This window comes from Grammomys surdaster, unplaced genomic scaffold, assembly GCF_004785775.1.
Source record: "Grammomys surdaster isolate TR1022 unplaced genomic scaffold, NIH_TR_1.0 206, whole genome shotgun sequence".
In the NCBI taxonomy this organism is placed as follows: Eukaryota; Metazoa; Chordata; class Mammalia; order Rodentia; family Muridae; genus Grammomys; species Grammomys surdaster.
Window position 1 is genome coordinate 8,064,989 of NW_021604651.1, and position 6,609 is coordinate 8,071,597.

At 41.8% G+C, this 6,609-nt stretch overlaps 1 pseudogene; it reads left to right on the forward strand.

Annotated features, from left to right (window-relative positions):
• Positions 1–4,214: 4,214 nt before the first annotated feature.
• Positions 4,215–4,696, forward strand: LOC114624406 (annotated as a pseudogene).
• The last annotated feature ends 1,913 nt before the right edge of the window (positions 4,697–6,609 follow it).

Genomic DNA, 6,609 nt, shown 5'->3' on the forward strand with positions numbered 1-6,609 from the left:
TAGGCCTGCCCACTATAAAAGGGGCTGCTTGCCCCCTTCTTTCTCTCTTAATCTCTTGATCTCTTGCCTCTAGCTTCCCTCTGTCCCCTCTCCCCTCCTCCCTTCCCTTCCCCCTCTCTCCACGTGGTCATGGCTGGCCTCCACCTCTCTTCTCTCTCTTCTTCCATCTTCTTCCTCTACTTCTCCGCCGCGCGGGGTTTGGCCCTATCTCCTGAATAACCCACCCCCCCTTGGAACCGTTTGGTCTAGTGTGGTCTGTTCTAAGCTGCACGCCAAAGTCTAACACTAGTAACTGAGAAGTAAATGAGCTCATGCTTAAGATCCTGCCTGCAACACAGGTCAGGATCTGATTGGATAAAACTGAGAGTATAGAAATAAGCTTTCCCATTTACAATCACTTGGCCTAAGGACACCAAGTTCATTCGAGAGGAAGAGAGTGCTCTGCAACAATGGAAGACGACCACATGTCCACACATAAAAGAATAAACTCCAGTGTTGCAGTAATATTTAAAAGCCAGCCACTGGTCAAGCCGACTATCTAAGTTCAGCTGCCATGTTCTGTGGCCAGAGGCCACGTGTGGGCCGCAGCTAGAAATGGCTAGCAAGAAACACCAGCCCTGCCACTCATGAGACACCAGCATGGGAAATGTCTCTGCCAATCTTCCACACTGTCGCTACAGGGCTGGGCAGTGCCCAGACCATCCCACTATCCATGCTTAAAGATTAATCAAAGGCTTTGTATATTTAGTAATGCTCAGTAACAATATGCCCATACAATTAGAGTTGTTTCCCAATTAGCTAACCTAAATATAAGTTGTTACCCGTAACTGCTCTCCATACCTGCGTGGCTCTCCATCCTCCTACATCTCTCTCTCCCTAGCTCCTCCTCTTTCTTTTTCTCTTCCTCTCCCTACTCCTCTTCTTCCTCTCCTTACTCCTCCCACCTTACCTCCACCTATACTCCGGTTAATATTTCACACCAGATACAAAAAAGAATTCAACATCCTAGCTAAATGAAAAGCTATCCATAAGCACCATGTGGAATTGTCAAGCCTCTGAATTAAGAGAATTTTTTTTGCTATGCCCCCAGAAGGATAAGCAACCGTGTTTACAACATATAAAGAACAATTAGAGTACAAAAAGGAAAAAAAAAACAAGGAGCCTTTTATAGGCATTTGTCCAAAGATAATACACAAGTAACTAAAACATATGAAAAGGTGCTCAGTAGTGTGGGTCTTCAGGATAGATGGAAACCAAAACCAGTGTAAGACACCCTCTCATATCCACTAAGGTCACTGTAATAAAAAGGAGACAGGAACAAGTGAGGGACTATATGGAGATATTTGAGCCTTGTGCTGTCAGTGATCATGTAGTAGCTGGTAAAGTCGGGCAAGTCCTTTCAAGTGTATACAGTCATCCCATAATCCAGCAGTGTACATGTAGATGTGATGGTTTGAATGAGAAATGCCCTCCGCCCCCCTATAGGCTTACTATTACAGTAACTGGTCCCTAGTTGGAGCTGTTTGGAGTACATTATGGAATGTTCATGAGGTGTAGCCTTGCTGGAGGCGGTGTGTCACTATGGGTAGGCTTTGAGAGCTCCTGGCCTCACCACACTTCCAGCCCTTTTCTGGGCTTCATGTTTGCAGTTCAAGATGTGATCTCTTAGCTTCCTGTTCTGGCTGCCTGATGCCATGCCCCCTTCCATTAAAGCTTTTTCTGGATCCATCAGTCAAAATACACTCTTTTCTCCATAAGTTATTTTTGATTATGGTCCTTTCTCACAGCAACCAAAAAGCAACTAGTAAAGTAGATATATATACCAAATAATAATAATGACTATTAATTATTATTATTATTATTAATATATAAAAGTGTATAGAAACATTATTTATGGTAACCAAAAAAGAGAAAAACACCAAAATTATCAGAAACTGATGAGCAGATAGATTAAAACCATTATTTATATAATGGAACATAGTCAACAAAAATGAACAAAATGTCTGATACTTGCTACATTATAAAGGAACCTTGAGGACATTAAACTAAGCAAAAGAAACTATTAATAATTACACCATATTATGCAATTCAATTTATAAAAGACCACAAGTATTTCATTCCAATGTGATAATATGACCACAAAGTAGCCAGAAGAGCCAAATTCACAGAGAAAGAAAGTAGATTAATGTTTACCTACTCCTAGCAGATGGCAAATAGTTTGAAGGGTTTTGTAGGGTACAAAAATATATTATAGTGGCAAGGTATAATGGTGAACACCTTTAATCCCAGCACTTGGGAGGCAGAGGCAAGTGTATCTCTGTTATTTCAAGGCAAGCCTGGTCTACATAGTAAGTTTCAGGATAGCCAGTGGCACATCCCCCTAAATATATTAAAAAGTACACTTTATGTGGAGTGAAGGATAAATATGTGAATATATCAAAATATCAAAACATTTTTAAATGAGTTATTTTAAAAGTTAGAGGCTAGAGAAAGACAGGCCATGCCTACCATTAACCAAACTTAAGTTGTAGTATCCAATTCACTTTAAACAAAGATGAATATTATATAGGGAGGAAAAACTTTAATTCAAGAAGAATTAGAATTAGATTAGAATACTAATCCTTAGCATTCAATTGCCTAATGCAGAATTGTCAAGCTGCAGTCAGCAAGACTACATACCACAAGGGGAAACAGTCATACCAGGACTGCAGATGACAACTCCAACATACCTCTTACAGTAACTGACAGGTCACGTGACAGAACACCAGTAAGGACACAGGGATCCTAAACAGCACTAGCAATCAGCATTTAAGTCTATCAGCATGTGTAGAAAACTCATTCAAAACCAGCAGAATACTCCCTCTTCACAAAGCCATTGGGATGAGGTAGGTACACTCTTTAAAAGAAGAGAAATTCTGGGCTGCCTTAACAGGTACTACTAATTGGTGGCTGAATACAACACAAATGTCTCATAGTCCTGGGGGTGAGATGTTAAAAAGATCCTCGTGTTGGCAGGGTCATGTTCTTTTCAAAGTCTGTAAGCAGGGAGGAACTTTATCTGCTTCCTTCTGGTTTCTACCTGTGACTCATGGATGCGATCCCATTGGCTTGATCTCTCATCTGATGGAGACGCCTTACTCCATGACCCAGATCTCAATTGAGTTTCTTTGAGTGGAGTTTGCTTTTAGAAAACTAGGGCAGGTGGTGTCCCACTGCTTGCATGCATGGCCGCCTAACCATTTTCATGCCTGGTATGTTAATCAGTTCTCTCTCTCTCTCTCCATTTTCATGCCTGGTATGTTAATCAGTTCTCTCTCTCTCTCTCTCTCTCTCTCTCTCTCTCTCTCTCTCTCTCTCCCATCTCCCTCCATTTTTTTCCAAGTTTTTACATGTTTCTATATGTGTGTGCATGCACATGTGGGTATCTATACACATGTACATAGAGCTCCAAGGCTGCCAGGAATTATATTCTTTCCCCTTATTCATTGAGGCAGGAACTCTCAATCAAACCCAGAGTTTGCTGATATAGCTAATCTTTCTGGTCAGCTTGCTCTAGGGAATACTTGTCTCTGTGAGACTGGAATTACAGGTAGGCTGCCACACCTCCCCAGCATTCACATGGGTTCTGAGGATCTGAACTTTGGTCCTCAAGCTTCCGGCAAATGCTTTAACCATTTAATGATTTCCCCAAGCCTTACGGTCCTCTAGAGGAGAAGTTTAATGGAAGGATGGGTACAAAGGGAGACAGACAGACACATGAAATTGGCTTCATCAGATTCTGGATGGTCCCATGGTGGCTCTCTATAGGCCAGAGAGCTAACGATGATCAGTCTAAGAAGCTAGATGCCTCAGAAAAAGAAACCATTGAAACTCTTGAGATGCTGGTGTGAGTTCAAGTTCAAAGGTGATGAAGCTGGCCCACTAGTGATGGCAGCAACCAAGTACAGGTTCACTCAGGAGATATCAAGCTTGCACTCATTCACTGGCCAGCTAACTCCTGCTTTTTTAAATGTTATCCCTACTTCCAGACTACTGCACAGTACCATCAGCAATCAGGGTGTGGTTTTGACCGTCCAGTTGCCGGCTTATTTGCCAGATGCCTTTGGAAACACCCTCATGGCCCCATGAAAAAACTACCCAATCCTGCCCAGAAAGTATTTTCCTTATTCATAGAAACTTTCTTAAACTCTCTTTGCTGCAAGACCTCTGCCATCATGGGTCCCATGCAAGCTTCCGGGAAGGGCCTGCCTCACTGCCATAGCATCTCCACATGGCTGAAGTTGATGTCTGAGGACATGAAGGAACAGATTTATAAATTGGCCAAGAAAGGCCTGACTCCTTCCCAGATAGGTGTGATCCTGAGGGACTCACATGGTGTGGCACAGGTCCGCTTTGTGACTGGAAATAAAATCTTGAGAATCCTTAAGTCCAAAGGCCTTGCCCCTGATCTCCCTGAGGATCTCTACCATTTGATTAAGGAAGCAGCTGCTATCCGAAAGCACCTTGAGAGGAACAGGAAGGATAAGGATGCGAAGCTCCGCCTGATTCTGAGAGAGAGCAGAATTCACTGGTAAAGCTCCATACTATAAGACTAAGGGGGTGCTCCCGCCCAACTGGAAATATGAGTCATCCACAGCCTCCGCTCTAGTGGCATAAATGCTGTTGTGTACACAAGCAATAAAATCACTTTGAGTAAGAGAGAGAGAGAGAGAGAGAGAGAGAGAGAGAGAGAGAGAAACTTTTTAAAAATGTACTTTTTAATTTTATGAGTATGCATATTTTGCCAGTATGTGTGTATGTATGTATGTATGTATGTATGTATGTATGTATGTATGTGTATGTGTATGTGTATGTATATGTATGTATGTATGCATGTATTTTGTGCAGTGCCTAAACAAGCCAGATACCTGGAGCTGGACTTATAGCTGGATGTGAGCTTCCTGATGTGCATCCTGGGAATGGAGTCTGGGTTCTGTCAAGAACACCAAGACTCTTAACTGCTGATCTATCTATCTTTCTAGCCCGACACCATGAAACTTTAAACAGATGTACTTCTAGAAGGAGGAGAGGAGGAGGAAGAGAAAACAAACAGAGTGGCTGAACTGCTATAATAATTTTGGTGCCGTCTCGAATAATTTTTGTAAAACTGCAAAACAAATAAACCATAATTACCTATGATATTACCCATAATTATTCCACATAGCTCACACAATCAACATGAGAGAAGCAAGTTGAGAAGCCCTTAAAATGGCTGAGATCAGACAACGATGTGGTTGACATTCAGGATATCAAAAGAGACCTAGAGATATGCATACAGTTATTTTTAATTAATTAATTTACTTTACATGTAAGCACAGTTTCCCTCCCTCCTCTCCTCCCAGTCCTTCCCCTTGCCCCATGCCCATCCACTCTTCCTCTCTTTCCCTCCAGAGCAAGGGAGGCCTCCCATGGGTATCAAACAGCTCTAGCATGTCACGTTGCAGAAGAATAGGTTCGTCTTCTCCTATTGAGGATAGAAAAGGCAACCCAGTATGGGGAAAGGGTTCCAAAGGCAGGCAAATGTAGTCAGAGATAGCCCAGACTCCCACTGTTAGGAGCCCCACACAAAGACCAAGCATATGTTACATATGTGCAGAGGGCCTAGGTCAGTCCTATGTATGCTCTCTGGTTGCCAGTTCAGTATCTGTGAAACCCTATGGGCCCAGGTTAGTTGATTCTGTAGGTTTTCCTGTGGTGTCCTTGACCCCTCTAGCTCCTACAGTCCTTCCTTCCCCTCTTCCAGAGGATTCCCCAAGCTCTGCCTAATGTTTTTCTGTGGGTCTCTGCATCTGTTTCCATCAGTTGCTGGGTGAAACCTCTCCGATGACAGTTATTCTAGGCTCCTGTCACATACATTTGTTTTAATGTACTTTATTCATTTAAATGATGGGTCTAAAATGAGCCAAGTGACTTTTCTAAATATGAAGATCTATGGCACAGTAACTACTCTCAGAGTATCGATATTCTAGTTAGAAAAAAGTGAACAATGCACTAATAAATACTTCCTTTCTTTTTCAAATTCTGTAGAAAACTAAATTAGATGGGTAGAATGTTAGGTATTTACAATAGAAAAGTCATTTATTGCAGTTGTCACTATATGGGTGCTAGAAATCAAACCTGGGACCTCTGGAGGAGCAATCAGTTCTCTTAACTGCTGAACCATCTCTCTAGCCACAAAGCATGGTATGTTTTTATTATTATAACAGATGCTCTTCCACAATATATGACCTAATTTTCAAAAATACTACTTTTAACTTCAATAGCCTACTATTGTCTCTTCATATCTATGTTCATCTTCTATCTCTATAGAGCATAGTATACAGAAAGAACTGGGTGGGGCTGGAGAGATGGCTCAGTGGTTAAGAGCACTGACTGCACGTCCAGAGGTCCTGAGTTCAAATCCCAGCAACCACATGGTGGCTCACAACCATTTGTAATGAGATCTGATGCCCTCTTCTGGTGTGTCTGAAGACAGCTACAGTGTATTCATATATAATAAATAAATAAATCTTAAAAAAAAAGAAAGAAAGAAAGAAAGAAAGAAAGAAAGAAAGAAAGAAAGAAAGAAAG